Genomic DNA, 21,092 nt, shown 5'->3' on the forward strand with positions numbered 1-21,092 from the left:
GGCCAACATGAGAGGATTTTTCCATCTAATAATTCACTAACTCCTAAGCATTAATTGCAATATTTCCAATAAAACAGATGGATCATGAATAGAAAATAGGCACAAATCACAATCTATTCAAAATAATTAAACTATTATGACTTTCGAGGTCACTGAAGCTATTAAAATACAATTTTTTAAAAAATTAGAATGAAATGAGACTGATTTCCACAGGCATAATTTGAAATAGCCCAAGTACTTATTCTCTATGTGCAATTACTTGCAAATACAAATTCGAGGGAGATGTGGCACAGCTAAAGAATAGTAAAATTAGATTTATGAAATTTTCCTAATTTGCAAACAAAAAAAAGTGTCTAATCACTCTGTTCCTTACCATTCTTATAAACCTATGCTAATAGGGGGATTATCCATGAATAACTCAGAACAACCATGATTAACTTAGAAAGTAAAGCCAAATAAAAATTAAATCTGTGCTAATAATCCTTTACAAGAAGATTAAATAGGAGTTTCCATTGTGGCGCAGGGAAAACAAATCTGACTAGGAACCATGAGATTGCAGGTTTGATCCCTGGACTTGCTCAATGGGTGAAGGATCTGGCATTGCCATGAATTGTGGTGTAGGTCTCAGATGCGGCTCGGATCTGGCATTGCTGTGGCTGTGGCATAGGCTGGCAGCTGTAGCTCTGATTCCACCCCTAGCCTGGGAACCTCCATATTCCACTGGTGCGGCTCTAAAAAGCAAAAAAAAAAAAAAAAGATTAAATAATTGATTAGATACCATTCATCCAGGAAAACAGAAGCTCTCATTCATACAGAGATAATTTAACACTGATACTAGTTACCTGAAGCAGGGCACAGTTGATGATTAATGCAAGAATAAACCAGCAATTGGCCAACACAACATTTTTATGAATTGTTGAGGGGAGTGGGACCATTTTGCTGATGACTAACACCATGTAGATGTATATCTTTTAAATACTTTCAGGAATTCTGAAATTAGTTAATTCAACATCTTCCAGATAAATAAACAATGAACCAAAGAACTAAGTGATATGACCAAGTCACCAGCTATCAAGTGAAAGCTGGGTTTGAGCTGTTTGAATCCACATAGAAAATCCCATCCACTATGCCATGTGCAGGAAGAGAGAGGGAAGAGCTAGACCAAATTTGAAGACTTCTCAACTCTGAGTTTCCATAATAATATGAACAGTAGCCTTTATAAAATAATTGATTAGTAGCACAACCCCAGGCTATATATATACACACACACAAATATACATATATATACATATATTTTTAATTTAGGGCCACACCTGTGGCAGGTTCCTAGGCTAGAGGTCAAATTGGAGCTTCAGCTGCTGGCCTATACCACAGCCACAGCAACGCCAGATCCTAGCCATATCTACGAACACCACCACACCTCAGGACAACACAGGATCCTTAACCCACTGAGTAGGGCCAGGGATTGAGCTGGCAATCTCACAGATATGAGTCAGGTTCCTTACCTCTGAGCCACAACAGGAACTCCCAGGCTGTAATATTGTATCCTTAGCAACGCAAAGTGTATACTGAAATGATGCAGCACATTCTGTAAACGGAGGAGGCAACTTGCTTAAACAACAAAGGAAAATCCTACATCTTTTTACAGGTAAGTCTGTACTGTCAGTCTCAGAAAGTATGAAATGTTGTATTTTCTCAACTGACTTTTTCACGTTTTATATTCTGCTTGTCTCTTTTCTCAATTCAAAGTTGTAAATATCTTCTAAGAAGATTTGAAGATGGATTATATTAATAGTCCAAAGTTGAGACATTTAAGAAAGATTATTTGCTCAGCATTCATGACAAGATATCTTTGTCAGACAAAGACAAATACCATATGATATCACTTATAACTGGAATCTAATATCCAACGCGGATGAACATCTCCTCAGAAAAGAAAAGCATTGACTTGGAGAAGAGACTTGTGGTTGCCTGATGGGAGGGGGAGGGAGTGGGAGGGATCGGGAGCTTGGGCTTATCAGACACAACCTAGAATAGATTTATAAGGAGATCCTGCTGAATAGCATTGAGAACTATGTCTAGATACTCATGTCGCAACAGAAGAAAGGGTGGGGGAAAAAACTGTAACTGCAATGTATACATCTAAGGATGACCTGACCCCCTTGCTGTACAGTGGGAAAATAATAATAAAAAAAAAAAAAAGATATCTTTGTCAGAGATCTCAGTGGATCTGGAATACTGGGCTTATCTATAAGGCACTAGATTAATACTAGGTTTCAATAATCTTCTAAATCAATAGAAATTCTAACAGCCTCTCTGAGTAATGGTCAGCTTCCAAGGAATAATGATGGACTTCAGGGAAATTTCAAAGAATTAGACTGTAAGTCAAAATCTCTTTTTTTCCAGCAAAAGTTTTCTACAACCTAGTATCTAGGACTGCCTTTTCTGAGTTACCCAGTGGGATTTTTTTTCTGCACAAAAAGAAATCTAAGTTTACAGTTAAACTAATATGTGATTTAATGCTTCTTTTTCTTTCTTAACTTTCCACTTCTTTTGTTGACTGGAGCTCTTGATTATATATATATATATATATGTTATATATATATATATGGATATATATATAGAATATATAACATATATATATACATGTATGTTATTGGTGATTAATTGAGCCATTGACCTGGAAGCAATCAGCTCCCTCATTATAAAATGAAAAATGAGGAGTTCCTGTCATGGTGCAGTGGAAACAAATCCGACTAGGAACCACGAGGTTGTGGGTTCGATCCTTGGCCTCCTCAGTGGGTTAAGGATATGGCATCGCTGTGAGCTGTGGTATAGGTTGCAGATATGGCTCAGATCTGGCATTGCTGTGGCTATGATATAGGCCACCAGCTGTAGCTCGGAAACCTCAACAGGCCACGGGTGCGGCCCTTAAAAGCACATCCCCCCAAAAAAAGGAAAAGAAAAATGAGTTAACCATAGTTAAATTTGGTTGTACACAGTAACTGGCTTTTTAGGGATATGTTTCCCAATACCTACTTCTGGGTGTTCTTTTAGTTATGCCACAATCTCTTTTTAAACATTTTGGTCAAAAAAATTCTAATTAAATGTAATATTGGAAAAAATTAATTTTGTTGTTATTGCTGTTGTCAGGTGATTTTTCTCTATTGGTCTCTCATCACTCTGTAACCTAAGTTTCCAATGAATCTTACTGTAACATCTCTGTTGGATTTTCTTATTTTTATTATCCTTTCTTTTACTCTTCTCCAATATCTTTGGCTGTGTTACAATTAATTCTATAAATTGTTTTTAAAGAATTTTCTTTAGTGAATATAATGCAAAACATATATCATATTGACTTATAGTGCATACATCTACTTCTCCAATAGTGATGCTCTTAATAGTATATACTTATAGTAAATACATGTATGTTTATACTATATAAACATACTTTTTTTTCTTTTTAGGGCAAATGGAAGTTCTCGGGCTAGGGGTCGAATCAGATCTGCAGCTTTGGGCCTACACCACAGCCTAAGCAACATGGGATCCGAGCAGAGTCTGACCTACACCTCAGCTCATGGCAACACCAGATCCTTAACCCACTGAATGAGGCCAGGGATGGAACCTGCATCCTCATAGATACTGGTTGGGTTTATAACCTGCTGAGCCACAACAGGAACTCCCTTGGTAAACGTATTATAAACTGAGGATTTTTTTTAGGGGGGAGGGTACTGGCAAAAATGTTTTTCCTTTTAACATATTTATTGTTACATGTCTCGCTAAAAAAATAAGTTAACATTTTAAAGAAGAAACACTGAAATATATGTGTAAAATCTATAAAATGCATACCATGTTAAAATTACAACTCAACTATCTTTTCAAAATAAGTAACTTCTATTTTAACAAGCAAACCTGAGACCTGTGTGATTCAAAAGTAATGTGGCAATGTTTTATTCATTTTTAAAATGGCTGTTTTTGATAAATTATAGATGCCAGTTTTCTCAAATGCACTGAAATATTTTCTTACAAGCATCTTTCAGCTAAGACATCTGCACACATTCCCTCAACAGCCCCCAGTGGATTTGATCAGAAATCTAGTAGAATGATACCTTTACTTCATGCCTTTGCAGTCAACTCCACTTGAACAGAATAATGTGTTAAAATTACAATTTTGGATCCCCAAAGCACACAACGTTATACTGGATCATTTAAAGTTTGATCTTTTAATAAAATGTGTTTCAAGGCAACCAAGCTGGAAAGGACTCAAATGGCATTTCTCACTATTCTAATTGCTAAATAATCCCTGAGTAAATGGTACTCCTTGGATACATGTTTATATAAGATTTAAATTTACTTTTTAAGGCCTCTATCCAATGCAAGTGGAAAAAATGCTCCTTCTTGAATTTTTCAGCACTCTTTGTTTTTGTGAACTGTTAATGCAATGTTGTAGAAACTGGTTTAATTAACAGGCAAAAGCAGCAACAACTATTAGTTCTGTGGTTTGCTTATGGTGACTAAAAAGGCTCCATAGCAATCAGATTTCTTCCCTGAGCTGAAAAATGCTTATGAATGCAGAGTTAGCACATTTAGAAAAACTGCTCAGAGAACTTGCACTGAAAAATGAGGTTTATGAGCCTAGGCTGTAATAAATGAAGGTGTTACTACTGTCAACTAAATTACTACGTTTGATCATGGTTGAAGGAGGAAATTAAAGACTAAGTTAGAAAAAAAGGGTTGTGTACAAAGCCTGAAGGAAGACAATAAATGATTTAAAAACAAAAACCAAAAAACAAAGCCAAGAAGTTCATAAGTGAAGAATGTGAATTACTAAAGTGGGGTTATGATATGAAGTTGGAGGCCATATATGGGATTTTGTAATATGAGTGAATCTCTGTGTCTAAAGAGTTCAGGATCAAATCAGATGATCACTTAGAATTACTAAAGTACTCAAGGGTTCTTCCCAGTGACAAGTCCCCAGGTCTTTGGCATGAACCTTTTAGTGCCAGCTTTCCTATCTGCTGCCAAACCTTTAGTTACTGCATATGAAACTAATGATGCTAGAAATGCTCCCTGAAATCCAACGAGAGAGGAACAATAGCCTATTAAGAGAATGTTCTACTACTGCTATCACTCTTTAGTTATGGACACCCCATTTATTCAGGTGAAATGCCTACATCATTATGGAGGTATGATCCATAACCTCTCCTGAGTCTCCTTATTTGAAAAGTAGAAATGAAGCTATTTATTTCAAAGAAAAGAGCTCAGTGTAAGGACTGGTATATAAAAGTTTCAAAAACATGAATGACTTTTTTTCTTCTTTTCATGTGGTTATTCATATGGAACTGAAAATTAGAGGGTGGACATAAATTGGAATGGAGAATATAGAAAGTAAGGAAGGCTGAGGATGCCAAATGATGACACATGCTTAAAAAGAAGCAAAATGGAGGAATAAAGGAGTATGACACTATGACAAAGAAAACATAGAAACTAAATAGAAGTACATTAAGAAAACGTAATGATAAAGAAATAAGTAAATGGAAAAAGGAGAAGCAAACATGGCAAAGTAAATGAAATGCAAAAGTATAGACTATTTCTTGTATAAGAGGCCTTTACAGGAACGGTTTGATATATTGTATATTTTAACTTGTTAGACAAAATTCATCCAAAAACATACACTTCTCAGTTCCCATTATGATTCAGTGGGTTAAGGACACAATGTTTTCTCTGTGAGGATGTGGGATCTGTCCTTGGCCTTGCTCAATGAGTTAAGGATCTGACATAGCCACAAGCTATGGCATAGGTTGCAGATAGGGCTCCAATCTGGTATTGCCATGGCTGTGGGGTAAACTGGCAACTGCAACTTCCATTAGACCCCTAGCCCAAGAACTTCCATATGCCAACGTGACCTTTTTTAAAAAATGCATACTTTTAGAACACAGAAATGAGGTATCTGAAAAATCCATGTAATTAGAAGGGGCAAGGAGAAAGAACACCAAGCAAAAAAAAAAAAAAAAAATCTACCAAAAAGTTACTTAGAAACTAAACTAAACCTGTGTTGAAAGTAAATTCTAAAGTGCATGAGGTTTGCAGCTGCAAGTAATTCCAGGGTGAGTCAGAAAATGCATTGTAGATTTGTCCAGGTTACAGATGCTTTGCAATAATTCCCCAGTCAAAGGTACCCATAGGGAAGATAACACCATGGAGTTTTCAGATGTTTAGTTTTATGGTCTTATCCAAAGGACAGTGTGCTATTTTATTCTGTTTTTAATTGAAAATCAATAATCCAGCACTGTATTATAATCTTCCCAGCATTGACTTCTAATTTCCTTCAGTAGTGCCTAAATAATGAACTTGAAATAGGTACTGCTTACTTCACCACAGCTCAGCAATTTGCAAACTATCAAAGTATTTCAGAGAGAAAATGCTTAGTTTTCTCCAAATTCCAACAAACAAAACTATATGGTATTTAGGTGGGGGATATTTATATGTGAGATAGTGAATATAAAGAAAATGACAGTTCAGGACATTCAATAAAGTAATAGTAGCTCTCACTAATCAAGCTTCTTATGTGCCAAGTCTTTTCAAAAGAGCTTTATATTAATTTAATTTTGTATTCACAGTAATTCCACAGAAGGTACAATTGATATTTCCATTTTACAGTGATAACTGGCTCAAAGTCTCTGCTTGTCTGTAGTTGAGTCAAGATTTTGATCCAGGCTGGCCTTACTCTATCAAAGACTACAATCAGAAACATAGCCATCTTTTTAATAAACAAACAACTCCACTGAAAATATTCACCTCAAAGTCCTAGAGAAGAGCTTAACAGTGAACAGTTATCCAAGAAATTGGATTCTCTGTCTTAAATTCTTGCTTTGATTAGTGGAAATTTCTAAACAATCTAAATCAAGAGCTTGACCAAAATATTGAAATGTTTCCATATTCATTGGTAAAGAGGAATTTTGTACTTCTGGAATCAACAAGTTACTTAATGATTTTGACTGGCTGGAGCCATGCAGGTGAACAATGAAGACTGGGAACAGGGCTGGCATATGTAGGCTGCCCCTGTTGTTTTTAGCACGAGGAGGCAATGATGAATTTGGGGAAGGAAAGAGATATGTAAAGTAAAATTATCTGTCCTTTCATTCTATTTTCAAAGTTGAACCTCATAATTTCAGTGTGTATGCTCTAAAAAGTATGTCCTCCTTGGATGTCACATAATTTAAACCATTCTAAACGTTGGTAATTGCCTGGACCTGATCACCCTTTAAGTAGTTGTTCTTAAATCCTAGGAATAATGCAAAAAAAACGTTCTATTTAATTTGAGTAAACTTGACTTTTCTAAGAAAAAGAATGAGGTAAAATATACATAAAAGTTAACATCTTAACCATTCTTTTTTTTTTTTTTTTTTTTTTTTTTTTTGTCTTTGTTGTTGTTGTTGTTGTTATTGTTGCTATTTCTTGGGCCGCTCCCCCGGCATATGGAGGTTCCCAGGCTAGGGGTTGAATCGGAGCTGTAGCCACCGGCCTACACCAGAGCCACAGCAACGCGGGATCCGAGCCGCGTCTGCAACCTACACCACAGCTCATGGCAACGCCGGATCGTTAACCCACTGAGCAAGGGCAGGGACTAAATCCGCAACCTCATGGTTCCTAGTCGGATTCGTTAACCACTGCGCCACAACGGGAACTCCAATCTTAACCATTCTTAAGTGTACAGTTTAGTGGTATTAAGTATATTCACATCATTGTACAATTATCACCACTGCATATCTTCGGAACCTCTTCCCATTTTCTCCAACTGAAACTGTACCCAATAAACAATAAGTACCACTACCCTCTCCCCCAGCCCCCAATGGTCACCATTCTACTTTCTGTATCTATAAATTTAACTACTCACAGTACTTCATGTAGAATCATAAAGTATTTCTCCTCTTGTGACTGGCTTATTTCACTTTGTATAATTACCTCAAGTTTCATCCACATTGCAGCATTATCAGAATTTTTTTTCTTTTTTTAAGTTTAAATAGTAGGTCATGATAGGTATATATCACATTTTTAAAAATCCAGGCACTCATTAATGGACAGTTGGGCAGCTTTTACATCTTGGCTATTGTGAATAATGCTGCGTAGAATATGGGTGTACGAATATCTCTTGGATAGCTCGATTTAGTTCCATATTCTCTCTCTCAATCTCCTTTCATGCCTGGGGAATACTATACTTTCTATTATCCTTAATTTTTTAGACTTTGGGAAGGAGGATAGTGTTAGAATCTCAATGGATGAAATTTCAAAGAAGAGAAAAACAGTGGATAGGAATATTATTAAATATAACAGAATTCCCTGTATATTCATGAACACACTTCTCAAATTTTAATTGACTGTTAGGTCTTCACCTGGGAACTACCAATGAGATCAGTATAAGATCTGTAATATCTATGTAAAAAGTGCTGCGAGTGTATTTGCAGGAAATAATTAACATTTTTCACTACTAACTTTTGGAATCTTTCTAAAGAAAGCCGACTGAGTAGGAGATTTCCAAGGGGTTAAGCAGAATTCGAGAAAAGGTATCCTTGAGAATAAACAACAATATGAACAAGGGAGGATGAAATCTCTTTGGAGAATTAAGAAAAAAGAACAGATTCTTATGGTTAGAAAATATGCTGCAAAGCGAAATGCTAGAGAGAGGATGCTAGTCTGACATATTAAACGGACTTGCATAGCATATGGATTTGTTTGAGCTCACTTGCTAAAAAAATTAGATGCACTATATAATACTGCAGTATAATGAAATCTATTTTTTGATTCACATACAGTTCAAACAGCTGTGATTCAGATGAACAAGGTTGTTCTTCATGTGGTTATTTGGGGATGTATGACTCCATCAATACTCAGAGCCTTGGAGTTCCCTTCATGGCTCAGCAGTTAACAAACCAGACTAGGATCCATGAGGATTAGGGTTCAATCCCTGGCCTCACTCAGTGGGTTAAGGACCCAGTGTTGCCGTGAGCTGTGGTGTAGTTTGCAGACGTGGCTCGGATGCCGCATTGCTGTGGCTGTGGCACAGGCTGTGGCTACAGTTCTCATTCGACCTCTGGCCTGGGAATCTCCATATGCCATGGGTATGGCTCTTAAGTAGCAAAAAAAAAGAAAAGAAAAAAAGAAAAGAAAAAACTCAAGAGCCTGTATCACTTCTACTTAATTCTGTCAGAACTAAGTCATATGGTCCCATCTATTAAAAAGCAAGAGTTGGAAATGTAATCTATCTGTGTACAGAGTGCAGGGGAGAATGGCTTTATTATGTTAAAATACATGGGTGTAACTCATTAAGCAACATGGAACTTTTGAAGTGGGTTTTTGTTGTTGTTGCTTGGTTTGGAAATTTTGGTCAAACTGGGTGTGACAGGAGCAAAGTCAAGTCAGAGAGGATATCTACATTCTATAGAGTGAACCAAAAGAACTGATGGTGCTCCATGAAGATCTTTTTCTCTGTTGATCTCACTGTAGAAAATAATGAACACATGCCAAATGGGTTCTCCCTCTTTTCTCTGAACTGACAGCATATAGTGACTATCATACAACTGGCATCGAAGAATTAAATATTTTAGTCAAATAGCCATTGTCATTGCTCCTAGGAAGCTAACTTTGAGTTCTTTTTTGACACAAGTGCCACTGATCAGGCTTTATTTTAGATTCTAAGTTTCATGTTGAAATGGAAAGCAAAGGAATTAGCTCTTCTCTGTGACATGCTGAAGGGTACAGAGAGGAATTTGATCCTACTGAGTAATGATTGGATTTTTTAACCTGTGACATTTTGACAATTGCTTTTTCTGTAACTTCTTTTAAAAAGTGGGTTAAACTTATTATGTCTTTCAAGATAGAATTTACCCCTCTGTAAACATTTGGACATACCTCCAACCGGGCTCTTAAAAAGCCTTCAGTATTCTTCAAAAGCATTCAAAAATTGAATGCATTCATCTAGAATAATATAGAGAAATTGCAGTGGATCAAACAATAATAAAACCTCATTATAAAATAAACTTTAGGATTTCCAGTCATGGCACAGCAGAAAGGAATAACTAGGAACCATGAGGTTGCGGGTTTGATTCCTGGTCTCACTCAGTGGGCTAAGGATCCAGCGTTGCTGTGAGCTATGGTGTAAGTCACAGACACAGCTTGGATCTAGCATTGTTGTGGCTGTGGCATAGGCTGGCAGCCATAGCTCCAATTAGACCCCTAGCCTGGGAACCTCCATATGCCACCTGTACAGCCCTAAAAAGCAAATAAAATAAAATAAAACTTCAGCTCTCCCCTCAATGCAAGATGAGAACTTTTTGTCACCATTGCTGACAAAAAGCTTAATGTAAAGGAATCCGGTGATCCTTGAAGAACTCAAAATATCATGGTGGTTAGGTTACAATGCTGTTATACTATTCATGGTATAAGGTATAACTCTAAAGTATCAGCAGTAGTGAAAGAGGAATGGGTAGACTGTAAAAATGTGCAAACCCTTCCTTCATTCACTGCTAGAGCAATCAGCAAGTCTGGGTGGATCAAATGATTTTACATCTGTTTAATAGCTTCACTTTCCTTTGTAATGGTTGAAAATATACCTTACATATATATACATACACACACACATATATAAATATGTGTGTGTGTATATATACATATGTATATATATTCAGACCCTTGATGCACTCTATTAATGAGGACAAGCATGAGATGAGTAAATAATTGCATAGTTTCTCTTACTGGTACTTAACATTTTAGATGTGATGATTTTTGAATGAAGAAATACACACGGGGCACCATGATTCCCGACAAAGTCCACATTCCTTCAGCTAGTCAAGCAAAAAATGTTGAAATCATACTTGACTCCCCCTGTCCTCTGACACCTCAAATCCAATTCACAAGTACACAATAATTGTGTTAATTGAATGAAATGACTCTCAGTCACATAATGTATGACCTTTGGAACACTGGAGAAAAATCAATATCCAGTGTTCCAATTGGAGCTCCAATCTTCACTGCCTTCCCTATATAATGGAAATAATAAAAATAAGAATAGTAATAACAATAATAATAAGCACACTGGGCTGTTGGGATTGTAAAATAAGCTAATTATATAAAATCATATCTAGTTGGCAAATAATGGCTATTCAAAAGAACTGGTTTTAAGCTTTGTCATTTCCATTAAACTTTTCTCTTAGAAACTTTCTACCTCCAACATAAGTTTAAATTTTAATAACTCAGCTACTGAAAAACCTAACCATTCTCATTCTTGGAGTGATGAAATATGTACTAGACCAAATCTGACCATGAAAACATTTAACCATTAAAAACATTTGTCAATTCAGGTTACTTTTGCATTATCCCTTCAGGGCCTTTTTTTTTTCCCCTTTGTAAGGTATGTTCGTCAGGTGGCCTAAGAAAAAACTACTTCATTAGCCCAAATTTATTTGCTTGCTGTTCCGGACGTCAGAAGCTTTACGAGTTCCTTCAGATCTGACCATCTCAGTTTCTAGAATGAGTAGAAACTGAGCACAGTCACAGGCTGAGAAATCTCAGAGAGCGCCACATCCTGCCCTGGTTGCCTTGCCCTCTCATTTATTGGAAACTACATTCACTCCCTCACCAAAACTTGATATTAATGTAACTTTTAAGAGACAAAGCAACTGTGGCAGTCAGGTATAATTGGTTGATTTGTTTAAATGCTAAAATGTTTCAGAAAATTCACAATTATCAAGTATTTTAGTCCAGATAGCCTAAGAGAGTCTATAGTAATACAACAATCACCCCCCCCCCCAAAAACTTCATAACTTTACAAAATAAAGTCTTATTTCTTACTCAGACTACATGTCTACCTCAAGCCTCCCCCTGTCATTGTTGCTCAGGGACCCAAGCTGATGAAGGGTCGGGGATGGGAACTCTACCATAACCCCCCTTCTGGGGGGGGGGTTAAGATCTAGAAATATCTTACCAGAAGGACAGACATTTTTAAAAATTAAAATATTGGATTGTTTTTATAAGTAATCATTTTTTTTTTTTTTTTTGTCTTTTTGCTATTTCTTTGGGCCGCTCCCGCGGCATATGGAGGTTCCCAGGCTAGGGGTCGAATCAGAGCTGTAGCCACTGGCCTACGCCAGAGCCACAGCAACACGGGATCCAAGCCACGTCTGCAACCTACACCACAGCTCATGGCAACGCCGGATCGTTAACCCACTGAGCAGGGGCAGGGACCGAACCCGCAACCTCATGGTTCCTAGTCGGATTCGTTAACCACTGCGCCACGACAGGAACTCCAAGTAATCATTTTTTATGTAGAAAGTTGTTTATATCAACCCATTCATAAATAGAAAGCATGAAAATAATTGCAGCCAAAAGAGAAAATTTTGCCTCTGGCATCTGAGAGATATTCATAATAAAACTGAGATTTAGCCCCTACAAGAAAATCTCTTTCATGTAGGTAAAAAGAAAGTGAATTTGTCTTCCATGCACCCTAGAGTACCTATGAAGTTTCTTTGTTAGCTATCTGATGTATATGGTTCAGTAAAAATTTATAAATTTACTTATAGAAGAGAGCATTATGAAAATATTATAAAGGTAACATAATTAAAATAACATTAAGATTTATGGAAGATCAGATAGATTAAAACAAAGTCATCAATCGTTTTTTGTAAAGAGCTAAAATATTTTAGGCTTTGTGGACTAAGAGGCAAATTAGAGACTATTATACAGGCAGGAACATGTAAAAAGAGAAATGTATGCAAAATTTTACTGGTGAAATTCAAAATATGATAAATGAATACAATTTTTAATGCAGGTCTACCAATTAGAAGAATAATATTCTGTCTGAGTGATATTTTGCTTAAAGGAAGTTCAGAGTTCCATTTTATTAAAATCAATTACAGGTATTCATCTGTTAATGTTCTTTAATGAAATTGACATCTTTCATATTAAAGACATCTTTTCACATATACAGGGACTGCAAATACTGATGTCAATCCACCCATTATTTTAATTGAGCATATTCATTACTTTGAAGACATTTATAGAATTTTATAATCGATTCTTCTCTTAATATTTAACTTTCAGTGTATCATGACTTTGAGATAATTACTTCTAATTGAATACTTGGTTAGCAGTATCTCACTTCCCCTGTTAAATAGATTTTAAAACATGAAAATTTCCCTGACATTTGTTTGAAGTAAAAAAAAAAAAAAAATCCCGAAACTGTAGTTTGAGTTTAGAAAAATATATCTGCTAAAAATAAATCTGTGTGAGGATGGAGACTGCTCTTGTTTTAACATTTGACAGCATGGCAAGGGTACAAAGCAACTTGACATTACTTATGACTCAGATATCAAGTTCTTGGTATTTTTCACAGGAGGCACAATTTTCTTTATAATTGTAAATTTGCAAAATTAGCATTATTTACTTTGTAATTTTAGGTTAAGCTCATCAAGACACATTATCAAGTCTGCAGCAAAAGCTAATTTCCAAAGCTACCCAGTGTTCATTAACAGTGTAAAAAGTAATTCTTCTCATGCAGAAAATTTTCCACTTGGGCCCTGAGCTGAAAATAACACAAGAAAAGCTTACCACCACATAGCTGTGGCATCTTGTGCAGTTGTTCAACCAAGGATAGTCAGCCTATATTTCTAACAAAAATTCATGATTTTACAATGTATGAGAGCAAATGAAATTCACTAGTGACACTGTTAATTCAATTGCACATGGTTATAATGTGATTCAGTATTTTGCCCAAAATGCTCCCCGAAGAATCATACAATGAGTAACCAGGGGCTTTGTACACTTTCCAAAAATATTGTTAATTTGTTTAACTAATCATTTTTCCTACTTCAAACATTTTTATAAGGACACTTTTATTATATCTCACGAGATTCCATGTCAGGTTATATTCAATACGTGTTTTCTCAACTTCTTTGTAAATGTTTTCTACAGATTTTCCATGCTGATTATTCAGAGACTAATTCTCAATGACTTCTTGGGATAGACTCCTGGGATAAACAATAATTGAGCAGCATCGGTAATATCTGTTGACTAAACATGAAACGAAGAAAAGCCACTGAAAACCATTTGCTTTTTAAAAAACTGACTATGGATTGAGCCCTTAGGGTTTTCCATATATAGTATCATGTCATCTGCACACAGAAAAGAAAATCATGGACTTGCAGAAGAGACTTATGGTTGCCAAGGGGGAGGAGGAGTAAGTGGGTGGTTGGGAAGCTTGGGGTTAATAGATGCAAACTACTGCCTTGGGAATGGATTAGCAATGAGATCCTGCTGTGTAGCACTGGTAACTATGTCTAGTCACTTATGATGGAGCATGATACTGTGTGAAAATAGAATATGTACATGTATGTGTAACTGGGTCACCATGCTATACAGTAGAAAAAAAATTGTATTGGGGAAATAAAAAAAAAAGAAAATTAAAAAAATTGACTGTGGATGTTAAACTTTTCAATACACCTTTCTCACTTAAAGCCTACCTTTTAAGTTTCTGTGGTTACATTTCTTCAGTTGCTATCAAACACAATGGTATTAACTCATTTTCAATAAATGTTTTTCTTGTTCAGCTTCAAATGAGCTACAAAGAAACTTACTCTGCTAGCAGACACATTTTAATTTTTCTATTTTTATGAAGAAATTCCTCTGTGATGAAATATTTTAAATTTCCTAATGTTTCTGACCATTGCTTTCTTGTGAATTGGGAATATCTGATGAGTGGTAATACCAATGTATATTGTCCTCTTTTAGTATATCTGTACTGTCATTATATTAAAAACTCAATGCTTTGCTATCCAATACAATATCAAAGAAGCTGCAGTCAACAAAGACTTATAAGTATGTCATATAACATTCACTTTTCTCTTGTCATAGTTGGCAGGCACTGGTAAGATAAAATAGGATAAACAAAGCTAAAACAAAGGAAGTAGAAACTGAAAAGTTGCAGTAAGGCAGAACTGGAAAAGCTGTTGAGTTATTGCTGCATCACTGTGATTTGTAGTGCATGGCATGACATGCAAAGCACCATATATTGTTTCTATTGCAAATATTCAACTCCACCACTGCAGGGCAAAAGCAAGCATAGACAATGCATAAATAAATTATTGTAACATTTTCCAGTAAAATGTATTTTATGAGTACTGAAATTAAAATCCATATAATTTTTCATTAAAAAATTTATAAAAGATTATAAATTTTATAAAAATTTTATAAAACGAAGAATATACGTATTCTTTTGATATTTTAAACCATTTAAACATGACAAAGTTACCCTTAACTCAAAGGCCATTACAAAACTAGGCAGAGGGCCTGATTTGGCTTGCAGGCTATATTTTGTTAAATATTAGATTAAAAGAGAGACAAATGCTCAAGTAATTAATAAGGGAATTTAGGACATGAAAGTGTTTGGAAGGTTCTTCTATTCTGCAAAGAATAGCAGAAAATACAATTCAATATTATGAGGAACCAGACTGCTTCAAATTCTAAGAATAATAAGAGAGATGAGAAGTCAGAAGCAGTTCTGGTTCTTGAATCTTTTTCTCTCACTCTCTGGAAAGATTTGTTTTTTGTCATTATCCCCAAAGTTTCAAACTTTCACCATGATATGTCTTGATATAATCTCATTTTTTTTCTTATCATTTTTGTGGGCCCTTTGAATCTAGAAAGTCAAGTCCCTTAGTGTGAAAATACTTCTTGAATTATTTTGTTAATGATTTTTTTGATTGATTTATTTCAGGAACATACATTTTCTGTCTTATTTTCTATACCTATGTCCTCCAAAACTTTGTTTCTATTTCTTTTTTTGCATTCCCTATGATCTGGTGAATCTATGGCATTTCATATAGATCCTTTTACTGTAAATTAATGGACATGAAGGAATGCGTTCAAATTGGAAAAGTTCTTAGAATTCAAGAAATTCAATTTTCTTTTTTTTAATGTTTGTTCCTTTCACTCAAACCCAGATAAATGGTGTCCTAACCACAGAGCGCATACCTTCAAATCTACAATTAATGGATTCTTATAATTATTAAAACAAACTTAAATTCTGGAACATTCACCTTCAATTGATTCACTTATGCTGATTGATTGTCAAAGTCTTTTAAGGAAAGACACATATTCTCTCTAAATTGTGCCAGATAAAAAATCTAAATGATAAATAGGTTTTTTGGACTATTTTCATATGTTCTAGGGTCCTCACTCTCCTCTAGATAAGCTCCTAACTGCCAATGTTCCATGTGTTGTTTTCTGACAAGTATCAAAATCAGTCCTCCAGATGTGGGCTGCCTTGGTGTCGCAGAAAAGGACTTTGCATCAAACATCTTATTTACAGAATTCAACCCAAGTAATATTGAATATTTATATGAAATCATGTTATTGATTCATTTTGAATGTTTTCATCCATGCTCCCCACAACTCTGCCAAAATTGTATATCCCCCACTTTATAAGTGAGATAACTCACATTTGCTGAAGTCCAGCACTTTTCTCCTTGCACCATAACTAAAATCAAAGATTTGTCTATATCTTTGCACTAGAAACTATTTTCTACAATTCTCTCTTTCCTCCCTCCATTCCTTTATTCTTTCATTCATCTAGAAGAATCATGAGTGAATTTGATGACTAGAGATCAGCCAAGTAAAATATAAATTATGCCATTTGGAAATGGGATTAAGATGGCGGAAGAGAAGGACTGGAGCTCAGCTTCTCTCCTAAAAATAACAAAATTCACAACTAAAGGCTGAGAAATCTTCAACCAAATGGACCAGAAACCTTAAAAAAGATACCCTACTCCAGAAGGCAAAGAGGAGGCCACATCAAGAGGTAGGAGGGGTGATCATGTGATATAAACAATCCCATACCTCCCGGGTGGGAAGTCCCACAGACTAGAAACTAACTGGTTCACAGAGACTCACCTACAGGAGTGAGAGTGTAGGAGAAAATGTCCTGATAAAAATGTATAAAGGAGAGATCCCGCCATGATGACTAAGCAAAACCCGGCCAACTATCCCTAACCACCCCTCCCCTACGCATCTGCTTCTGTAAACTTGCCAGTTCTCACTCTGGTCCACCAAGCATGGACCCGAAAGAACTAGCCCATAAAAGCCTTGTGATACCCCTCTTTAAGGCTCAGATTCTAGAGAGCAATCTCCTCTGAGCCCGCCGCCGGCGTAATAAACCTGAGTTCTCCAACTCACTGAGTGCTCGCTTCGTTTCTCCCTGGGTAAAAGAGCTGATACGCTGCAGCCACAGAGCTGCTGGAGCTGGTACACTACAGCCACAGTGCCAGAGCTGGTACGCTGCGGCTCAGAGCTGCTGGGCAGCTGCCTTAACAAGAGTTCTGAACCCCACATCAAACTCTCACATGTGGGGATCTGGCACTGGGAGAAAGAGCCCCTGGAGCATCTGGCATTGAAGGCCAGTGGGGCTTGTGCACAGGAGCTCCACGGGACTGGGGGAAACAGAGACCCCATTCTTAAAGGGCGCACACAGACTTTCACGTGCACTGGGTCCCAGGGCAAAGCAAAGTCTCCATAGGAATCTGGGTCAAACCTGACTGCAGTTCTTGGAGGACTTCCTGGGAAAACAGGGGTGAATGTGGCTTGTTGTGAGGGAAGGACGTTGGAAGCAAAGCTCTCGGGAATATTTAGCAGCAGTGCCTTTCTCTAGAGGTGGCCATTCTGGGAAAACCTGGCCCCACCCATCAGTCAGGCTGAGAAGCCCCAGGGCAAACAACAACCCAGGTGGGATCACAGCCCCACCCCTCAGTAAACAGGCTGCCTAAAAAACCCCTCAGGCACACAGACATTGAAAAACTTATGGTCTCCAGCAGAGACAGTTGGGGGGGGGGGGGTAGGAGGGTGTGCTTGGGTTGTGGGATGGAAATCCTGTGAAATTGGACTGTGATGATCATTATACAACTACAGATGTGATAAATTCATTTGAGTAACAATAAAAAGTAAATACCAAAAAATGAGATAGGTAAGGAAGAAATGTTCCCCTTAGAAGAAACAATCATTAAACTACATTTTCATAATCAAAAATAAATAAATTGTTTAATCAACTGCTTTTAATAAGTAGTAAATTAAAACCCTGATTCCTTCAAAATGCTGGGCTGGGGCTTAGTTATTCAGCTTTAATTGACCTCTCAGTGGCTCCCTGCATTTATTATAGTAGGGTGGAGCTAAGTTTTAAAAGCAACATTGCACAGAGATTTATATATCAGTGTATTTAAATACGTGCGTTCTGGGTATCTGTGATTAGCATTTGTATTTATAATCTTTTATACGTTCAGGTAATTTTTGCTATCCTGTTTAGGATTTTTTTTTAGCTATATGTTTTAATTATAAAGGACACTCCTAGCCTACTCATTTTTGTCTATTCATTGTTCTCTAATATCTTTAGTTGCTAAAATGACAATGATAGAAAACAGTAAAAAAAAAAATCTCTTTTCATAGGTAACTGGACACTTCACACCTTGGAAATTGTACAGAAAGCTGTTCAGAACTCTTAATTTTATAATCTGGAAAATACTGAAAAATTCGTTGGTTTTTTTTTTTTTTTGTCTTTTTTTTTTTTGCCATTTCTTGGGCTGCTCTCGCAGCAGGACTACGCCAGAGCCACAGCAACGTGGGATCCGAGTCGCGTCTACACCACAGCTCAGGGCAACACCGGATCCTTAACCCACTGAGCAAGGGCAGGGACCGAACCCACAACCTCATGGTTTCTAGTCGGATTCATTAACCACTGCGCCACGACGGGAACTCCCTGAAAAGTTTTGATATCGGTCTATGTTTTGCTATTAGGAATCTTTCCTTCTTTTTGAAAATATTAAGATTCAGCTACTGAGTCTAAAATGATTAGGACTACCTATTGCAATCTTGTGTCATTATCAGAACTACTAACCACCCTTGCTTTCTTTCAAACATCGATTTGAAAATTCCAATTTCAAACAGGATTCAAAAATACTCCGAATACATAAATACAATGTATACTAGCATCTCTGCCATCACAACTGTCTTTGGAGGTTTTTCAAGTTTGGAAGCTCCATCTTCCATGTGTCTTTCATAACAAAAAGTCTGTAACTTTCTATGTGCCATCCATGATATGAAACAGTACATTTAAAACAAGTCTAATTCCTGTTATCACCATATTCAAAATTCAATCTGAACAATTAAATAGGTATAGTCATAAAACTGAGTACCATTATTTAAGTTCCATCCACGACACACGCAGAATTTTGGATGAAACTATCAGCTAAACACAAGAAATGTACACTTTATAATAAGCGTAAAATTTTTCTTATTATTTTTTCTGTTCAGAAATTACACAGTAAAGGAATTGAGGCAGAGACAGAAATACATTTTAATTGCAGACCCAAAATAGTCACGTGAAAACTATTACTGCAGATTTATCAGAGAAGATCCTCCCAGGCATTCTTACCGGCCATCAGGTGACTTCCATTACTTGAAAAACGCTAAAGCTTGGAATTGTTTTGGTTTTTCTTCCAGTGGTTACAAAAAAACAAAGGGCTAAAAGCAATTCAGTATTTATGATGACATTTAAAAATGAACATGAGGAAAAGATTAAGTCAACTCTAATATATTAATATAGTATAATAACTAAAACAGTGTTCAAGCAATAAACATACAAAGATTTTGCTAAAACTGTTGAACTACCACATGGCCATCAAGATTTATAATGTGACTATTACTTAAAAACATATTGTTTACATGGCAATAGGCTGACTGAATGTTCAGATGTGTGTGTTTTTTTATGGCTTAGTAACAAATTACCACAAATAGCTTAATACAGCAAAAAATTCTTACCTCACCATTTCTGTAGGTCAAAAGCCTGGTACCACATGGCTGGTCTTCTCAGGGTTAACACAAATCTGACACAGAGGGGTCCTTTAGGCTGAGTTCTTCTGGATGTTCTGGGAGAAGTCAGCTTCCATGTTTAATTTCAAAGCATTTATATTCCAACAAAAGTTCAGTATTTTACAGTTTTAAGACTGTGGTCTCTGGTTTCCTTTCTGTCAGCTAGGGCTGCTCCTCCGTCCAACATTTCACCAGCGTCACTTGCTGTAAGGCCTCCTTCATCTCCAAGCCAGAAAGGGTGCATCAAGTTCTCTTGACTCTGACTCAGACCTAGAGTTTGTGTGATTCGTTAACACCCACATGGATAATCCCACTCTTGTTAATCAATTCGGATTTCATAACTTAATTGTACCTGTGGAATTCCTGCTCCAGAGTGTTGTTTAAACTCGGCCTCTGCACACCGGCATAGAACTGAATCATGGAGAGAGAGTTTTGGGTGAAGCAAAAATGAATAGCTTCATTTCTCTGCCAGACTCAGGGAACCAAAGCAAAGCGGTGCCCTCTAAACTGTGCATCCCACCCTGGAGGCGGTAATGAGGAGTCTTATAAGGTTCAAGGAGTGAGGTGTGGTCAGCTCATGGGCATTCTTCTGATTGGTTGGTGGTGAGTTAATTGGAAGTCAGCATCATCAACCTTCTGGTTTCAGCTGGTTTGGGATCTATTTGTTTGTGGGCATTTAGTTAACATCTTTTACCTGATGAGAATTTCAATCTGCAAAACAGCTTGAAAACACATGGCCCAGAGTATTATCTATATAGTCCTTGAGGAAGAACTGAAGGTCCTTGACTTTGTTGAATGACTAAAGTATTATTTTGTCTTGCTTGACTGTTTTCCTTTCTTTGGGCATTTTCTCACTTGTATGATTAAATTTATTTTTTGACTGAGCTTTTTCTATAGACAAAAGGCAGGTGGAAGATGTAGGTGGAGGTCAATCCTGGGAAGGCCCCATAGAGTCCTGCTCAGTTATAGGAGGACCTAGATTACTAGTTAATTGAATAATTGAGAGAAGATGTGTATACACCAAGAGTCTGGGGAATACTGTATTTGAGAACATCTTAGAAGTCTGTCTATATGTAACAGCTCATTTCTCACAGAATGAATTCTCTCTGGGGAAATAATTAAGTAAATCTACTTAAGAAATTGTTCTGATATCAGGAAGGAGATAAAGAAACCAGCCATCCCTATGT

The 21,092-nt window shown here is 36.6% G+C and overlaps 1 long non-coding RNA gene across 2 annotated transcripts in view; it reads right to left on the reverse strand.

Moving 5' to 3' along the window:
* The window catches only part of LOC146405325 (uncharacterized), a 155,118-nt gene extending 134,692 nt beyond the window's left edge, over positions 1-20,426 (reverse strand). Inside the window, exons 1-3 of one of the 2 annotated variants that reach the window (XR_014837159.1) lie at positions 20,258-20,426; positions 19,855-20,175; positions 18,575-19,557 (exon numbers count right to left, since the gene is read on the reverse strand). This is a non-coding gene — a long non-coding RNA (uncharacterized LOC146405325). Of the gene's footprint in view, positions 1-18,574; positions 19,558-19,854; positions 20,176-20,257 lie in introns of those variants that run through there. The other variant, XR_014837158.1, reaches the window with a different exon arrangement.
* Positions 20,427-21,092: the final 666 nt, after the last annotated feature.

Source organism: Sus scrofa, chromosome 2 (assembly GCF_054392235.1).
Source record: "Sus scrofa isolate SSC_HxYL_T2T_F1_AM1 chromosome 2, Sscrofa_HxYL_maternal_Yorkshire_Landrace_v2.0, whole genome shotgun sequence".
Taxonomy (NCBI): Eukaryota; Metazoa; Chordata; class Mammalia; order Artiodactyla; family Suidae; genus Sus; species Sus scrofa.